We start from the raw sequence: 14,661 nt of genomic DNA, 5'->3' as shown, positions 1-14,661 counted from the left end.
TTTCCAAACCTTCTGAAAATGATCCTCCACCTGCTACTACTCTTCCACCTCCAACTGCAAGCACCCCACCTCCTTTGCAACATGATTCATTGGACAATAGTTAATAATCCCCCTTTCCTTCTGCAAGTTTCCAGAAAGGGGGGTATTCTCCTGTCATTCTTGTCTACCAATTCCACCACTGGACTCCCTTCTATAGTATCTTTCAATCTATCATTCAACAATCAATCCTCCCTCAATTGTACCTGTCACCTTTCCTCTTGTTGGTCCAGAACCCTCAGCAATTCCTTTGTTGGCATGCGTTTCCCTGAGGTCATTATTATGCCTGTCAATGTGTCTGAGTCTATTTCTCAGGTAATCATCCGAACTCAACAAGCAGGTCCGGCATTGGTTGTTGGCACCTTGATCTCCGTCTTCTCGACGCTGGCAGCTGCGGCTGCAGTGGTCGGCGGCCTAGCTCTATCCAACTTCGTACTCAACGCAGATATCAACAGCCATTTCCAGTCGGACTACTACAGAGTCTCCAGCACCTTTCTCACACAAAATTCCATCAACAACCATCTCGCAGTCGGACTACTCCAGTTGAATCCACAAGTTTCCTTAATACAGGAAGAAATTGACTTATTGACTTTAACTGCTCATGTTCCTTGTATTCCTACTTATGCCTTCATGTGTGTTACAACTGCCATCCTTTTCAACTATTCCTTTCAAGTTCATACCCTTAATGCCTACCTATGCGGCCCGTGGAACCAAACTTTATCAATTTTACTGCACAATTGGCTAATCAAATTCTAACCATTAACAACATCCGTGCTTCAGTACAAAATCCTTGGGGGAAGCAATATCACTCTTAGGTACAATCCTCTTCTGCCTGGAAATCATTTTCTACATCCTGTGGTGCCAGTGGAATAGACAAATAATCTGCAAGTAGCTCTCCAAAACGTGTGCTATTCTCCATTACAGCCCACTGAAAATCCCAGGGTGTGGATAAACATTGCCCTTGACCACCTGTAGGCCAATGACGGGTAAGATGGTGGTGTACCCGTAGCAACCTAAGACAGCTCCACTACCTTACCTAGGATCCTGGTAGTGGGTGGCTATGACGGGTAAGCACGTGAGTACGACTGCCACAACCTAAGACAGGCCCAGTGTGTGTCCGCCCCATCAATAAAGTAAAAACGGGGGAGATGTCAGTACCAGGCTTACACCAGCAGGGGGACCTGGGGTGGTGGTCGCTTCCGCCCAAGGATGAGTCGCTTCCGCCCAAGGATGAGTTGCTTCCGCCCAAAGCAGAGGCTGATGCAACAGTAACAGGATGTTGTCAATCCACGTAAAGTGCATGCACAGGCTTTCCGATACATATAGCCCCTCCCCTCGAATAAAGAGAGTTCCTGCTTCCAGCCAAGAGAGTGCACGCGTCTTTTCATCCCCAGCCCCTCTGCCGTGTTCCTGAACCCCATCGGCCTGCAGGCAGGACCGGCACTTTCCCATTATGATTGTGAAAAAAGCAAGATGCCCATTGTCACCCCTTATTCTTAACTGAGTACTAGAGGTTTTGGTCAGAACTATCAGACAAAATCAAGAAACAAAGGGGATTCAAGTTGGAAAGAAGTGAAACTATCACTACTTACAGATGGTATATTATATTTAGAAAATCCCAAAGACTCTATCAAAAAGTTCTTAAAAACGATAAATGAATATAGCAAAGTAGCAAGTTCAAAATCAACGTACAAAAATGGATAGTAATGTAATATTCAGACATTATCAAAATGGCAATCCTACCAAAAGCAATTTACAGATTCAATGTTATTCCAACAAAAATTTCAATGACATTCTTCAAATAAAATTCTTCAATTCTATTCTTCAAAAAATAGAACAAATATTGATGAAATTCATATGGAGCCACCAAAACCCCAGAATAGCCAAAGCTCTCCTGAAATTAAAAAAAAATAAAATAAAAGGAATGCCTCCAATCACACTCCCAGACTTCAAGCTATACTATAGTCATAAAAATCAAAATTGCATGGTATTGGAACAAGAACAGACACACTAACCAATGGAACCAGATAGAAAATTCAGAAATAAACCCACAGATTTACAGTCGACTAATCTTAAACAAAGGAGCAAAGAATGCGCAATGGAGTAAGGAAAGTTTCTTCAGTAAATGGTGCTGGGAATACTGGGTTGCTACATGCAAAAGAATGAAGTTTGACTACTACCTCACACCAGGAACAAAAACCAACTCAAAATGGATTAAAGAACTAGACATAAGACCTGAAACTATAAAATAAATAGAAAGAAATATAGGTAAAACACAACATGACATTTACCTCAGTAAGATCTTTAAACTCACATCACCCAAAGCAGTGATAGTGAAGGCAAAGATAAACAGCTGGTACTACATCAAATTAAGGAGCTTCTGTACAGCAAAAGAGGCAGTAGCCGAAACAGAGAGACAACCCCACTGACTGTGAGAAAATTTTTGCACACAACACCAATGATAAAGGACTGATCACAAAAATCTACAAAGAGCTGATGAGACTCAACAAAAACAAGGTAAACAATTCAGTAAAAAAATGGCCAGGGCATCCCCAATGCACAGCAGTTGAGCACTGTGCTGAGAAGCTGCCCACAGCCGCTGCAGTGCTGGTTTGATCCCAGCTGCCGGCGAGGGTCCCACATGCCACGCAGACCTCTCCTGCCTGGCCCACAGCTCCCCTTAGCAGTGTGCTTCGTCAGTCTGCCAGTTCTGCTTCCCGCTTTGGCTCTGATGAATTCTCTCATCCTCATGCACTTCTGACTGTACCCAGTGCTTGTATAAATAAATAAATAAATCTTAAAAAAAAAACAAAAACAAAAAACACACGGGCAGAAGAGATAAAAAGAAACTTCTCCAAAGATGAAATGCAAATGGCCAACAGGCATATGAAAAAAAGTTCAACATCACTTGTAATCAGGGAAATGCAAATCAAAACTACAATGAGATACCATCTTACACCAGTGAGAATGGCACATATTAAAAATCTAGCAACAACAAATGTTGGTGAGAATGTAGAGAAAAAGGAACTCCCCTGCACTGCTTGTGGGCATGCAACATGGCCCAACCACTATGGAGAGCTGTGTGCAGGTTCCTCAATCTGCTAAAGATGGAGGTCCCATATGATCCAGCAAGTCCACTACTAAGGTATTTACACGAAGGACGCAGAAACATTAATTCCAAAGGACACCTGCACCCCTATGTTTATAGCAGCATTATTTACAATAGCTAAGCTATGAAAACAGCCCAAATGCCCAAAAATAGATGACTGGATCAAGAAGATGTGGTACATATATACCATGGAATATTACTCAGCATTCAAAAAAGATAAACACATGCAATTTGCAGCAACATGGATGGAGCTGGAAATGATCACGCTCAGCGAAATAAGTCTGAAAGAAAAAGAAAAATACCGGATGGTCTCACTCATAGCAATAATTTAGAAAACCTAAATAAGGGATCAGGAAAATGACTAATTTATAATAAAGTGAAAATCAAAATCAACAAGCAACTATAAAGCAGAGACATACTACAGGGAGGGGGAGAAGGGAGTAGGATCAAAACAAGGGTGGTGGTAATTGTATGGGGAGTATAACCAAGATGAAAATGCATGAACTGTACAAAAATGAAAAATGATGGCAAAACATATACAATTAAAAAAACAAAAATAAAAATAAATAAATGTAAAAAGAAAAAATAAAATAAATGATTCATGTCTCTAATGTATCTTTGTCTTTTTCTCTGACTGCCCTTCTTTCCCATTCTTCCTTGCTGCCTTATTTCTCTTTGATGTTCTTTCTCTAGTCTTTTTGACGTTTACTTCTATCATTTGTTACTATCACAAAACAGCTATGTCTTGGCCTTAAAGTCTGTTTGTTGCTGAATTACTAAAAATGTTATATTATTAAATACAGTTTAGATTATAAAAAAGACAGTGTTAAGAAAATGAAAAGGCAAGTCACAGACTGGAAGAAAATTCTTGTAAAAATAGAGCTGATCAAGAAACTATATTTTGAAAATGCAAGGAACTCTCAAAACTCAACTAATAAAACACACAACATAATTTTTAAATGATTAAAGATTTAGACACAGTTAAAGAAGATATGCAGATGGTAAATAAGCACACAGAAAAATGATCAACAGTATTAGTTATTTGGGAAATGCATACTAAAACCATAATAAAATAAATATTTGGACACCTATCAGAATGGTAACATTAAAAAACTGACAACAGGGCCTCCAAGGTGGCACAGCAGGTTGAGCACCACACTGTGAAGCTGTCCGCAGCCTCTGCAGCATGGGTTCAATTCCTGGCCAGCCAGGAAGATTCCCACATGGCATGGCAGACCTCGCCTGCCTCGTCCGCTGCTCCCCTCAGCAATGTCTTCAGTCTGTCTGCCTGTTCTGCTCCCTGCTGTCTCTGGTGTATTCTCTCACCCTCCTGTGCCTCTGACTGTACCCCAGTTCTTGTATAAATAAATAAGTCTTAAAAATATAAACCAAACAAACCTGCCAACTCTGAGTATTGTTGAAGATATGGAGGAACTAGAATTCTCATAAGCTTTGGGTGGGAATGGAAAATGGTACAAGCCCTTTAGAAAACAATTTGGTAGTTTCTTAAGAAGGGACTATAAAGGGGATTGAGGAGACTTTGAGGGTGATAGATGAGTCAACTATCTTGATTGTGAGGATGGTTTCATCTTTGTATACATATGTCAAAACGATTAAATTACACATTTTCTGTAGGTGTGGTTTACCTAAGTAAAGCTGTTGAAAACAAAAAGTCTTATTGTAGGAAAGCTATTCAGTCACTGAGACACAGATGAGAAAAGGACATGGATTAACACAAAATGCATCTAGTGGATGGTAGCCTTTAACCTTAGAGCATTGAGAGATACCAGCTGGATTTTAGGGAAGGGGTAACATTATGAGATCTGAATATATATATAACAATTATAGTTGCAGTACAGAACAAAGTTTCCAGAGGTATAATGCCAGGGAAAACAGATCTGAGGATATTTCAGTATTCTAGGAGGGAAATAATGGGAATCTGACTTCGATGAAAGGCCTAGGAGAGAGCAGAGTCAACAAAAAGTACAGTGGGGATTCTCATAGCTCTTTGGCTGGAAGTAAACAATAGCTCTCAGTTCATCTCAATATAAAACATTTCTGAGATGAATAACATGAGAACAGATCTATCCTCTACAGTGCAGTACTAGACAAAATGTGTATGTGACGCTATAGTATATGTATTAAGACTTTATAATTAAGCAATGCTCCTTCCTTTACAATTTATGCAAAGTTCCATTAACAACATACAATTCTCATGTTCAGAGTAAAGCGAGTCACAACCCGTTGAGGCTATTTCAGATATCTGACTTATGTCATCAGAATCATCCATAGGATTGATTTCCTGCTTGACATAGAAATAAAAATATTTCAGAATGTCCGGTAACTATCGATAAATATGCTAAGTGTACAGAGGTGATAAATATTCACCTTTACAATAGCAAAAACACAGGTACTCCTTAAAGGAACTGACTTTTATGAAAAAGATGCCTTTATAGATAATTATTTTTATAAATTATTTTTAAAGTAAACATTTTTTAAAAGATTTATTTATTTATTTATACAAGCACTGGGAACAGTCAGAAGTGCGGAAGGGTGAGAGAATTCACCAGAACCAGAGCAGGGAAAAGAACAGCCAGGGGAGGAAATACACTGCTGAGGGGAACAGTGGGCACAGCAGGAGAGGTCTGCGTGCCATGTGGGACTCTCACTGGCAGCCCAGGATGGAGCCAGCGCTTCAGAGGCTGCGGGCAGCTTTGGAGCCCAGCGCACAACCGCTGCGACCAGGGGAGGCCCTTAAAGTAAACATTTTTTACAATGAAGTAAGACTTTATTTTTTCCTTATAGCTTTTCAAATGCATTTTTAATGCAGAGTAATTTTTGTCATTATTTATTCTTTACTATACCTTCTTCTCATTAGATGTTTCTTTACAGGCCTATAAAAATAAAAGATTTATTTTCAGGCAAATAGTAAATAGCCAAATAGAAAGAATATCAAAACCTATTGTTTTTAGGTAAAATCTTCTAACCCATACTTTCCTAAAAAGGGATTAAACAGGAAGTAAAAAGTAACATTAAAGACCAAAGATGTACTGTAATATTAACAAATTATTAAATTACTTCAAATTAATAATCAAAATACAAAAAGAAAAATCAAAGTTATTTACATGATTTCATAGGAAACATATTCTCGGGTTTATTGTGGTGGTCATTTTCAATAAAAAACAAGCTTTTACTGGTACTACAACCTAATTGAGAAATACTGCTCAAGTCCCTATATGAAAGGAGAACACTGACAGGGAACACAATATATGAATGAAATAATAATATACATAGAAAAACTTAAGAGGAACAAAACAAATTCTGGAGCTGAAAAGCTAAAAAACCAACCAAGAAACACGCACACAACACAAACAAGTGAAAGTTAGAGATGCTGACCAGATTTAGCATTGTGCTGGAATTGCTCGCAAGAGCCATTAGTCAAGGAATGAATAAAAAGAATCCAAGCTGGAAAGGAAGTAAAGTAAAAGTATCCTGATTCACAGAGTACATAATTACAGATATGAAAATTCCAACACATCCACAAGAAAACTTCTATTTACAAAAAATTCAACAAAGCTACAAGAACAACTTACAAAAATCAGCTGTGTTTCTATTTATGTGCAAAAAGGAATTGCAAAAGGAAATTAAGAAAGCAATTCTATTTAAATAGCATCTATAAGAAGAAAATACTTAAGATTACATTTGACCAAGAGGCAAAAGATGTATACACTGAAAATTAGAAAACACTGGTGAAAGAAACTAAAGAAAACCTAATTTAATAGAAAGACATTCTTAGTTGATGTGAAGGATTAATATTGATAAAAAGTCAATCACCTAGCAATCTACTGATTCAACTCAATATTTATTGAAATTGCAATTTCCTTTTTTCTTTTTCAGAAATGGAAGAGCCAACCCTCAAATTCACTTGAAATTGCAAGGAGCCCAGGATATCCAAAACAATCTCAAAAAAGAAGAAAATGTTGCAGGACTGAGATTTCCAGATTTCAAAACTTACAAAGTGGTATTGTAATGAAAACAATGTGGTACTAGCATGCAAATAAACATACAGACTGACAGAATAGAATAGGGAGTCCAGAAATAATCCATAAATATAGCCAGTTGATTGACAAGTGTGGTAAGTCTAACAAACTGGAAAGGTCTCTTCAATAAATGGTTTTGGAAAACTGTATCTTCACATATGCAAGGATGATGCTGGGACCTTACTAAATACCATAAACAGAACTGAAACAGACATTGAACAATAATCTGAATAAAACAGTTAAAACCATAAAATGTGGAAACACAGAGTCAATGTGCATGACCTTGGACTTGTGAATGGACACTTAGATGTAATACCAAAAATACAAGTACCAAAAAAAATTAGATATGTTGGATTTCATAAAAAAATAAAAAAATGTTAATCGTTACAGGCCGTTGTCAAGAAAGTGAAGAGACAGTCTAAATAGAAGGAGAAAATATCAGCTAGTCATATAGCTGGTAAGGGGCTTAATAACTGAAATATGCAAAGTGCTAATGAAAAACGTGAGTCAACAACAAAAGGTCAAACAACCCAATTATAAGAAGGGCAAAGGACTTGGATAGACATTTCTCCAAAGAGGATATACGAGGCCTATAAACAATTGAAAAGACAATCAACGTGATCAGATATTTACAGAAATGCGAATCATCACCACAATGAGATACCACTTGACACCAACTAAGACAGGTAAAATTGATAAAAGGGAAAAGAATGAGTGCTGGTTTATAGGGAGAGTGTGTAAAAACTGGAGCCCCTATCTACTGCTGGTGGGATCGAAAATGGTGTAGACTCTGGAAAACAATGTGATGGTTCTTCAAATAGCTGACTATGGAATTCTCATGCAACCCACCAATTCCACTTGTAAATGACTCTCTTAACATGAGCACAACATGTTCCTTGCAGTGTTAGGATTGTCAAGAGAAGTAAATACTCCATGCCTACAAAAGACTGTGGGCAGGCCTCCCCGGTGGTGCAGCGGTTGAGCGCTGGGTTGCAAAGCTGCCTGCAGCCTCCGCGGCGCAGGTTTGATCCCCAGCTGCTCCCCGGCCACCAGAGGAGGGTCCCACATGGCGCGCAGACCTCTCCTGCCGCCCACTGCTCCCCTCAGCGGTGTACTTCGGTCCTTCTGCCTGCTCTGCTCCCCGTTCTGGCTCTGGTGAATTCTCTCACCCTCCCGCACTTCTGACTGTACCCAGTGCATGTATAAACAAAACAAACAAACAAGCAAATAAATAAATAAAAACATGGCTCTATTAAAAAAAAAAAGAAAGAAAAAAAAAAAAGACTGTGGGCAACCAAATTGTGGAGCACACATACAATGGAGCACAGAGCCATTAGAGTGGAATGAAGTTGTCACACGTGCACAAGGACAAACCCTGGAAGCATTATGATAAGTGAAATAAGTCAGTCACAAAAAAATGTATGATTCCATTGACATGAAAACCTAAGAAAGGCAAATTCATAGAAAGAATAGAGTCAAGGTTATTCAGGACTGGAGGAGAGAAGGGCAGCAGGAGTCACTGCTCACTGGTCACAGAGTTCCTCCTTTGGGTTATAAAAGATATTGGAAACAGTCACGACAGTACATAGCCATGGGGATGGCATGTGTTACGTTAAATATCTTACAACAAATATTTTTAAGTTTAAAAACTAATAAGAGTTGTTTACCTGTAGCATGATACGATGGCAGATAATATGATCAGAAGGTATGCCGTGTAAAATAAAGGGACCACTGTCCTAGCAGTCACCTCAAATTCAAGTTTCCTAGAAAGTGATGTAAAAGTAGACCACCTGTTGTAAAAATAAACACAGGTAAATAACTTTTAACTTCAATATTTGTGTATGAGTGACAAGATGTATCAAAATATTATAGTTTATTGATTGAAACATGTTACAGTTTGGTAAAAGATTAAAATATGTGAATTATGATTTTAGAATAAAGGTAATAAAAAATTTTCCCCACCAATCCATGCCATGCTTTCTAAGATTTCTTTCAAAAATCCAATGTTTGGGCCTCCCTTGGTGGCGCAGCGGTTGCATGGTGGGCTGTGAAGCTGTCGGCAGCCTCTGCCGTGCTGGTTAGATCCCAGGCCACCAGTGAGGGTCCCACCTGACGCAACAGACTTCCCCTGCCACACCTGCTGCTCCCCTCAGCAGTGTATTTTGTCATTCTGCCTCCTCTGTTCCCTGCTCTTGCTCTGGTGAATTCCCTGACCCTCCCGGCATCTGACTATACCTGGTGCTAGTATAAAAAAATGAATATATCTTTAAAAAAAATAACCCAATGTTTAACATACCTGAGTATACAAATTCTCAACTTTCTCTAATACTGTGTAATCATTAATAACTGTCAAAATTTTGACTTTTTCTAAATGAAGAGTAGGTTTCTATATTTTGCTATTTAAGTACAAAGTATAATTTCAGCAAGGCCTGGTATTCAAAGCCTTTTCCCAGCGGGTGTCTCTCACCAGGCCTGGCCAAAAGTGTTAGCAGGTTTGCTCATCATCTGAGGTGCCTGGCAGGATGCTAGAAAATACTTGAGAAATCTGAGCTAATTGTGTTTTTCTAAAACACCAGGGAACATCAGCTTAAAGGTTTGTTTTTTCTTCCAGTGCCACCAAGCAAGTTTTCAGGGGCTCCAGAAACAGCACAGACGTGAAGTGACAGCATTCTGGCTAGAAAACCAAAAGGAACCCTGAAGATCAATGTCTGCCCTGAACACTCCCAGTCCTGGGGTTTAGAATGAGTGTTTCCCACTAGAATGCAACCCAGTATCTAAGCTGGCTGCCTCCCTTGAGGTCCCTTGAAGAAAGCTGGCTTAAACTTCAAAGAGAGTGGAGCAGAGCCGGTTCCAAGTCAAGGCCTCCACCAAGTAGCCAGGCGTGGACACATCACTGGACAGGTCATATCCCTCCCACCTTCTCCTCCCTCTAAACCCGGCCCCAGGCACCTGGATGTTCTTCAAGGCCAGGCACTTTTCAATGGAGTGAATTTGGTCCAGTTTCTCGAGCAGCCACTTCTGGCTGCACGGGCTTTCCTCGTGGTCTGCGGTCTTCAGGTAGTACTGCAGCCGCATGGTCTTGGCTTACAGGAGTAAGCGGCTTGTCCCTGCGCCGGGACCTAGGACGGTTCCTCCCAAGGTTGGCCAAGTAGAGGGGCGCAGCAGAGATGTTGTAAATAGGAAAAGTAATGCTTTTCAGGTCCATGTTGTTATTCTTCTGCCAGATGAACAGGAGTGGGTTGGAGGGCATGCACGTGTTCTTGTACCTGGCACACACCTGAGGGTAGAGGACCTGGGTTCCATCTTCCCAGGGCGCAGTCAGCGTCTGCACTGCCTCGTCCAGTTGACTCATTTCTGAGAAGATGACTTGACCCAGCAGATTGGCAGTGTTGGAGATCACCAGGATGGAGGCAAAGTTGACCTCCGCACTGGACCACAACAGGGAGAAGAAGTGGAACTCGTTATTGGAGGAGAAATGTGCCTGCACGAAGCGCAGCTCGGCTTTGCCGGGGCTGCCCAAAGAGTTGTACTGCTCCTCCAGGTTCTCTTCCGTCTCCCTGGGCAGGTAAGTCAACCCGGTGCCCAGGACAGCCGTCAGCACCAGGGGCGCCAGCAGGAAGAGCCAGGGGTGCGAGCCCACAGCCAGCCCCATCCTTTGGAAGCCCCTGGCAAGGGGCTGCTCCAGGCAGTTGGTGTGGCAGCGGGGCCTCCCAGGGGGTGGCTGCTGCCCCTGGGCTTCCGGGGCCGGTGAATCCCCTTTCTCAGATGGCTGTCGGGGTGGGTCTGAGGAAGGCCTCGAACCCCAGCTAACGTCAGGCTCCTGCCCCTCACTGAACACCAGAACATGCTCTGGCTGCCCCGCGGAGGCGGGGAGCTGCTGGGGCCCAGTCACCCCCTCAGGATCTGCTCTGCTCTCAGACCATGGCTCGGGCCAGTCCTCCTGCTCTGGCCTCTGAGCCCCTGAAGCTTCCCCTTGCTCGAAACCCTTTTGGGATGGTATCTTGGAGGAATAGACACCCATTTCCAGAAGGACCGACCAGTTGTTCAACAGGAGACCCAGAAAGCAGTGACTGGATGTTTCGCCCCCTCCCCCCGCAGCTTCTGGGAGGAATCCACAGGGAGGCTGTGCCAACGGTCACTGCTCTTGCGACCTTTGACCTCCGCTGTGCATGCCGGGATGCGGCGGGGGGGCTGCCAGGGGGGTACTTTGCTGGAGAGCCGGGTCTTTCCAGCTGGCCTAGTGGGGGGAAGTGGTTTCCCGGCGGGTCTGCGCTCCTGCCCTTAGGATTCCCTGCTGAGGGGCCTGCATTTGCTACACTGTTATCAGTCCTGGGGTTCCCTCCTGTGGCCTGGCGGGGGTGTTGATATATCCGAGGAGAGAAGCAGAGGCCGGGACAGAAAGGGAGAAGGAAGCCAGAGAAGCTCAGAGTGAAGACCTGCCGGGGCTTTTCATTTCATTTATTTATTTTTTTAGATATGTTTATTGTTATCCAAGAACTGGGGTACAGGCCAGATGTGCGGGAGGGTGAGAGGATTCACCAAGACAGAGCAGGGAGCAGAACAGGCAGACTGGCTGAAATACACTGCTGAGGGGAGCAGCGGGCGAGACAGGAGACATCTGCCGCGCCATGTGGGACCCTCACCGGTGGCCGGGGCCGGGGACAGCTCCATAGTGCGGGGCTTAACCCGCTGTGCCACTGGGGAGACCCCACTTTTCATTTTAAAAGTGAAGGGAAATCGAAATACTAATGAAATGCTAGTTATGAAAGTTGAGGTAATTAGATTACAATCAAGAAAAGTGGATATTCAGAAGAATAAAAAAAAATGCAGATAAACAGGTGACCACGTAGTGACAAAGAGTTTGATTTATGGGGCAATCCTAAAATGTGAGGTGATTGTAGTCTCAAAATATGTTTTTAAAATTCCAGAGCAGAAGAAAATAATGAAAATTACAATGTCGTGCATAAATTAGAGACTTGATAAATAGAGAAATCAGTGCAATCCAAAAGACTAAAGTCAGGAATGAAAGATTACCATGGATCATTCTGAAATTTAAAACAATTTTAAGAAATTACTCTGAGAAATGACATGCCAACATATTGTGCACATTAGATGATACAGACAAAATCCTTGGAATAGAAACAGTATCAAGGCCAAATGGACAGACCTCTCTCTAGAAAGGAATGACTCAATCAAAGAAAAGCCTCTTAGAGCAAGCTTTTAACTGAGCTTTGGAAAGGCGGGTGATGTACAGTTCCTATTACAAGGAAAATTGCCTGGGATTTTCCCATGGTTGCAATCACTTTGCATTAATAGCAATTATGTCTTTAATGTAAGTAGAAAAAGCATTTTTCATACAATCTTCAGATTATAAGACTACTCTAAGAGTTTATGGGAATATCTTTTACAATCTCTTAAAGGAGAAATAGATTTTGAATGTTGGTTATCCATAAAGTCATGGTTGAAAGAAGACCACAAGAGGGCACTCGGGAAAATGAATAACTATAGGAAAGTGAAAATCAAAATCAACAAAAAAACTATGAACCAGAGACAGTTTTTGGGGAGTGGGGGGCGGGAGGGGAGGGATTGGGGTCAGAATGGGGGGGGTTGCAAATGTATGGGGAATATAAAAATAAAATTTATTATTTAAAAAAAAAAGAAAAATCTGTGGGTTTATTTCGGGATTTTCTATTCGATTCCATTGGTCTGTATGTCTGTTCTTGTTCCAATACCATGCAGTTTTGATGATTATGGCTTTGTAGTATAGTTTGAAGTCTGGGAGTGTGATGCCTCCATTTCCTTCTTTTTTTTTCAGGAGGGCTTTGGCTATTCGGGGTTTTTGGTGATTCCATATGAATTTCATCAATAATTGTTCTATTTCTTTGAAGAATGCCATTGAGATTTTGATTGGAATAGCATTGAATCTGTATATTGCTTTTGGTAGGATGGCCATTTTAATAATGTTTATTCTTCCAATCCATGAGCAGGGGATGTCTTTCCATTTCTTTGTGTCTTCTTCTATTTCTTTTAACAGTGTTTTATAGTTTTCTTTGTATAGTTCCTTTACCTCTTTTGTTAGATTTATTCCCAAATATTTGATTTTTTTTGTTTCGATAATAAAAGGGGTAGTTTTTTTGATTTCTTCTTCTTCAGATTCATTGTTTGTGTATAGGAAGGCTACTGACTTTTGCGTGTTGATTTTGTATCCTGCCACTTTACTGAATTGATTGATGAGTTGAGTTAGTTTTTCTGTGGAGATTTTGGGGTTCTCTATGTATATTATCATATCATCTGCAAATAGTGATAGTTTGACTTCTTCTTTTCCTATTTGGATTCCTTGGATGTCTTTCTCTTGTCTTATTGCTCTGGCTAGGACTTCCAGTATTATATTGAAAAGCAGTGGTGAGAGTGGACATCCTTGTCTTGTTCCAGATCTTAATGGAATTGCTTTCAGCTTTTCACCATTGAGAATGATACTGGCTGTTGGCTTGTCATAGATGGCCTTTATGATGTTGAGGTATGTTCCTTGTATCCCAAGAATGAAATTCAATCAATGTTATCCAAAACATCAACAAAAAGAAATATAAAAACCATATGATAATATCAATAGATGCTGAGAAAGTGTTCGACAAAGTACAACACCCATTTATGATAAAGGCCCTTGAAATTCTTGGGATACAAGGAACATACCTCAACATCATAAAGGCCATATATGACAAACCCATAGCCAGTATCATTCTCAATGGCGAAAAGCTGAAAGCATTTCAATTAAGATCTGGAACAAGACAAGAATGTCCACTCTCACCACTGCTTGTCAGTATAATACTGGAAGTCCTAACCAGAACAATAAGACAAGAGAAGACATACAAGGAATCCAAATAGGAAAAGAAGTTAAACTATCACTATTTGCAGATGATATGATAATATACATAGAGAACCCCAAAAACTCCACAGAAAAACTAATTAAACAAATCAGATGAGTAATGTGGCAGGATACAATATCAACACGCAAAAATCAGTAGCCTTCCTATAGACAAACAATAAATCCGAAGAAGAAGAAATAAAAAAAAATCGCTTTTATTATTGAAACAAAAAAAATCAAATACTTGGGAATAAACCTAACAAAAGAGGTTAAGGACCTATACAAAGAAAACTATAAAACACTGTTAAAAGAAATAGAAGAAGACACAAAGAAATGGAAAGACATCCCCTGCTCATGGATCGGAAGAAAAGATATTATTAAAATGGCCATCCCACCCAAAGCGATTTACAGATTCAATGCTATTCCAATCAAAATTTCAATGACATTCTTCAAAGAAATATGACAATTATTTATGAAGTTCATATGGAATCACGAAAAACCCTGAATAGTCAAAGCTCTCCTGAAAAAAAAAAGAAGGGAATGGAGGCATCACACTCCCAGACTTCAAACTATACTACAAAGCCATAAGCATCAAAACTGCATGGTGTCAGAAC

General features: G+C 40.6%; 1 pseudogene across 1 annotated transcript in view; it reads right to left on the bottom strand.

Moving 5' to 3' along the window:
* LOC311184218 (patched domain-containing protein 3-like) overlaps window positions 1-11,206 on the bottom strand; it is a 280,822-nt pseudogene extending 269,616 nt beyond the window's left edge. The window contains exons 1-2 of the transcript in view: window positions 10,274-11,206; window positions 8,853-8,975 (exon numbers count right to left, since the gene is read on the bottom strand). The product of the transcript in view is annotated as a patched domain-containing protein 3-like (transcript). The remainder of the gene's footprint in view (window positions 1-8,852; window positions 8,976-10,273) is intronic.
* Window positions 11,207-14,661: the final 3,455 nt, after the last annotated feature.

The sequence above is a fragment of the Talpa europaea genome (assembly GCF_964194135.1).
Source record: "Talpa europaea genome assembly, chromosome: 14".
Lineage (NCBI taxonomy): Eukaryota > Metazoa > Chordata > Mammalia > Eulipotyphla > Talpidae > Talpa > Talpa europaea.
Note: the sequence above shows the minus strand (reverse complement) of the source record. Positions and strands in the feature narration are given on the sequence as shown.